The sequence below is a fragment of the Humulus lupulus genome, chromosome 7, assembly GCF_963169125.1.
Source record: "Humulus lupulus chromosome 7, drHumLupu1.1, whole genome shotgun sequence".
Lineage (NCBI taxonomy): Eukaryota > Viridiplantae > Streptophyta > Magnoliopsida > Rosales > Cannabaceae > Humulus > Humulus lupulus.
The window spans coordinates 198,750,082-198,755,207 of NC_084799.1; positions in this window are offsets into that span (position 1 = coordinate 198,750,082).

The window sequence follows — 5,126 nt, forward strand, 5'->3', positions numbered from 1 at the left end:
AATGAGATCTTGCCATATCTTCGGTAAGTAATTAAAGTAGTTCATCATTTCATTGCATGTTTATTATAACACTTATTAGTAGCTCTTAAATTGGTTGTTTTTGTTTGTTGCAGAGAGCATAGGGAAATTCTACAGACTATAGGTGTTGAAAACCTAGACCAATTACATAGAGAGGAATTTCCTAATTGGTTTTATAGTAAGATTTATCATCTTCGACAAACATGATCCTTGGAAGTACATGAAGAATTAATCTCTTTAGCAAACGGTTCTTCAACTCGTGTTGCGTCGTACCTTGGGTGTGTTGTAAATGGAGTAAGATTTCTGTGTTATGACAGGGACAAGAATCGCAAAACTCAAAATAGTGGAGTCTCCGTAGCGGGTGTCGAAAATAGTACTTATTACGGCCAGTTGGAAGAAGTTTTAGTGACGTCATATCTTTCTGGTTGTTCTGTTGTATTATTTAAGTGCAAATGGTTTAACACTAATCGGTGTTTAGGATTAAAGTTTGAGCAAAACATAACGAGTATCAAAACCAATTCGGAGGCCTTCAAAGATGATAAATTTATCTTAGCAACTCAGGCTAACCAAGTTTTCTACACTGAAGACCTTAAAAATAAATCACATTGGAAAGTCGTCCAAGAAGTGCATCACAGAAATGTGTGGGACATCCCACTAGTTGAAGAACAAGCGGAGGATGTAGAAGTAGATGTTATGCAGGACACTAGTTCCTCTAATTTCCAATTATTCCTTGATCTTGGACCATTGCCACAAATCAGCTTTGAACGTACGGGGGCTCCATTACAATTTGTTGAGATAGATAATGTTGCAATTGAGGAGGAGAGGGAGGAGGAAATGGATGAAGAAGAGGAGGAGGAGGAGGAGGAAGAGGAAGTGGAGGAGGAGGAGGAGGAGGAGGAGGTTGAATATGAAGATGATCAAGAGGAAGATGAACACATAGAAACCGATGATGATAGTGAAGATTATTATAGTGATAATTAAGTGGTAATTTTATAATATGTTGAAGTAATTATTTTTAACAATAAATAATTTTATATAGTCATTTTTAACCGATAAATGTAATTTTAATATTGATTAATTTGACAGATATGGCTGATGTTATTGCTCAATCTCACGGGGGTGATGGTGGAGGATGCGATCCTCCACGTGGACCGTCAGATATCCCAGGTGATTGTGAACGAGGTAATACTTTACACATTGATATACTCCTTAAAATTTAACAATTAATCCATATTAATTTTAAAATATTGAATTTGCATACAATAGCGCCTTCAAATAAACGTGGACGCCATAAAGGATTGAACACGCGGGAAAAGAAGGAACAGTTGGGGCGTCCTCTCCCTCTCGAGTGGGATGTGCGGGGGAGAACATATAAAGAGATCGGAGAGTACAGCTCAAATTTCTCAAGAGAGCTCAGATTACTTGTTCGACAGTACACAGATCCGGACTGTCCTCAATGGTCAAAAGTACCAAATGCCTCGAAAGAAAGAATACTTGCACATTTGGAAGTAAGTAGTTTATGTATTTTTATGTTAATTCTCATTTTATGTTATATATCATATTTACTAATAAATGTTTGTAAATTAGGATGATTTGTTTGATATTGGGCGTACTAGATATGGAGAAGGGCATATGCCTGGGATCTTGAGAGGCATTGATACTTCGTGTGCTAAAAAGTATTCTGACTGGAAGTACGATATTAAAGAGCATTTGATGATTAATGGGCCACAAAATCGTTATGGTGGTTGCACGGATACGCAGTGGCAAAAAGCCATTGAATTTTTCCGACGCCCATAAATTATGGTATTAATTTCTTGCTAAACAAAACTATCTTAATTAAATATATTACTAACGATAACTTTTTGCAGAAACGTTCTGTGGTCAACAAGGAAAATAGGAAGAAACTGAAAGAGCTTAGCTATGGAGGTTCTCAGTCAATCCCAGCCCTGCGCTATAAAAAAGTTAGTTAATTAATTATTTTTTAGTTTGTTTTGTCTTATTTACGTTTAATTATTAATTTTAGAAAAATATATGTACGTGACAGCGCAATTTAGAGACTGGGGAACTTGAGCCCATCCCAGATAGCTGGATGGATACTCACCATAAATCAGGCACAGGCTGGGTGACAGAGACAGCCAAAAATACTTGGGTACGTTAAGTTTTTTTAAACATTTTTCAAAATTTTAATTGTTTCAAAATTTTAATTACATTATACATTGTATCATAGGAGGAATTGCGTGCATACCGCGACACAGCAGACACAGGCAACTGATACTGAGAGTTCCACACCAGTTTCGAGTGCGCCTGAAGATGAAGACATATCTTTGGTACAAACTGTCTTCGGAAAACGACGGGGCCACCAGAAAGGATATGGACGTATCCTTAACATAAGGGATCGAACTCCATTTGATTTTCGTCCTTCACAAACTAGAGATGAAGAGTTGTCTGAGATAAGAGAGCGTCTTCGACAGTTAGAGGAGCATGTCCAGACTCATTGTATCACCTCGGGATCTCAATGGGCCCCACCACCACCCGATGATCCCGATGTTGGAGCATCGACTCAGTAGGACTTATGTATGAATTTTATTACAATTGACTATTACATTATCATGTTTAAGAAAACTCTTTATTTTGATTCAACGAACATACTCTTATGTTTTTATTTATATGTTTAATATAAGTGTTTTAATTTTATTCTATTTTTTTATATTTAATTCAAATTAAATAAATAAATATTACAAATATTAAAAATATAAAAAAAAAATTCGGGAAAAGTCTATACCGAGGACATTGTCCTCGGTATATACCAGTAAGATGTCGGTATATACTAGTACAATGACAAATTGGGGTTGGTTGTATCGAGGACATTTGTCACTTTCTACCGAGGACATTGTCCTCGGTAAAAGCTATACCGGGAACATTTTTAATGTTGTCGGTAGAAGTTTTGCTTTACCGACGCGGCTGTACCGATAACTTTCTACCGAAGACATTGTCTCGGTTGAGGCTATACCGAGAACATTTGGGCTTATACCGAGGACATTTGTTCTCGGTATAGGCCTTGTTTTTTGTAGTGTTAGGTAAGTTTCAAAATGCATTTTCAGTGTATTTCCTACACCCTACAATGACAATGGTGATAGTTAGAGGAGATTCATTGTCCAGATTCAAATTTATTGCAATTTAATAATCTTTTCATTCTTGCCCACATTACTAATGTTTCCCATAATCTCGCTAATGCATATTTTATAATCTAAATATCACCTCTTCCAAGGCCATAGTCTGTAGAGTCCAAGAACTTTACTTAGCTAATTGTTAGTAGTATTATAGTATGTTTAGTGTTATCTTTGTTACTATGGATTTTTGGTTCAGACCGGGAATTATTTGGACACTCATAGTAGTACTTATAGATTTTCTAAGTTTAATCTATAGTTTAAGAATATTAAGTATAACCTAAGGTTTGATTAATGTGAATGATATTAAGGATTATATTATTATATTATAAGGTTTAGGCATCAACCAATAGGATTTTAAGCACATGTTATGAATGGTAATTAAGGATTAAGTATTTTTGAGGATTAAATTAAATAAGGGTAAAATTTGAATGTTATAGGATCAGTCAGCAGCCTTGAGTACGTTGAGGGCTTAGTCAAGGCTGTTTAATCCATTCAAACTTAGCTAAAAATGTGTAAATTCGTGTTTAAATATTCAGCGTATGCCGATATATCGCAGCTATAGGGGGCGATATGTCGCAGCACGTAGATACGGAAAACACGAATCGATGCACGGTCGCCTCGGGAACAAAGGTCCGGGCGATATATCGCCTATAGGGGGCGATATATCGCCTCCACCAGCATGAATTCAAATACTTTTGAATTCTTTTCCCTTCAGCCATTCAAACTCCTTCAACAGTCCAGCATCTTTTGAACGAGTCTTCAGCCTCTGCTGAACGATTATTCAAATGATTTTCACTTAAAAAGCCATTATTTTTATTCAAGTAAAATCAAGATATTTTCATTCCCAAACTCTATAAATAGGACCTAGTACCCAGCCATTATTCACCATTTGCTCTAAGTTCAGAGGCTGCTAGTGTTAAGTGAGTGTGAGAGTGTAAACACTTGGTTTGGGGAAAAACTATAAGCTTAAACATCATAAGCTTATCAAACACTTTGGGAAGTGAGTGCTATAGTATTTCGGCGGATGATAGATTGATCTTGCAATCTTTGAGGTAAACCCAAAACTCTAGTTCCTTTCTGTATTTTATGTTATTTCCTTTCTCAAAACCTTCTACTCAGTCCCCTAACCTTATTCTTATTTTGGTTAGGGAATCCAAGCTTTTAAGCATATAAGTCGGTAAGTATGTTTTCTATGGTTTAGTCTTTCCATCTCTTCCATTTCATCTCCTTTCTTTAGACTTACTCTTTCTTATGATTTTAGGAGTGTTCCAACAATCCCAACTCAGTCCATAATCTCGGTAACTTTGGTAAGGAAAATAGGCTAGAATTAATATGTGATGTGCTTATGTTATCTATATGTTTTATGTTATCAATGTGTTATGTTTTGTTATGAATATGTTATTGATGTGTATGTTGTAGGCTTGGGCTTATGCCCTATTTGACTAACAAGACCCCAAAAAGATTGTGGGCATAAGCCTATTTAGCTGGTAGGACCCCACTAATCTCATGGGCATAAGCTTGTTTAGTCTATGGGACCCCAAGTAATAATGGCCATTATAATAAGTGAATTATGTGTTATGATATGTCTTTATGTTTTCTTATGAAATTATGTATATGACTATGTGTTAGGTTTTCCTTGCTGGGCATTAGGCTCACTCCTTTCTGTTTATGTGCAGGAAAATAAGTTTAGAGGCGGTAAGATTCGTGACGCTTGGAGGATGTGTATCGATGATGAATGGAGTCAAGGGACCGAGCGTTATTCGATTCGAGGATGTAGTCTCACTTCTTATGTTTTTAATAGTTTTACATGTATTTTCCGCATTATTATGTAATGTCTTTTATTTTAAATCATCTTTTGTTTTTAAAGACAATGGGATCCCATAATCCTCCTTAGTATTTTGTTTATTTGTAAATAACTCTTATTTTGCAAGTTACTCA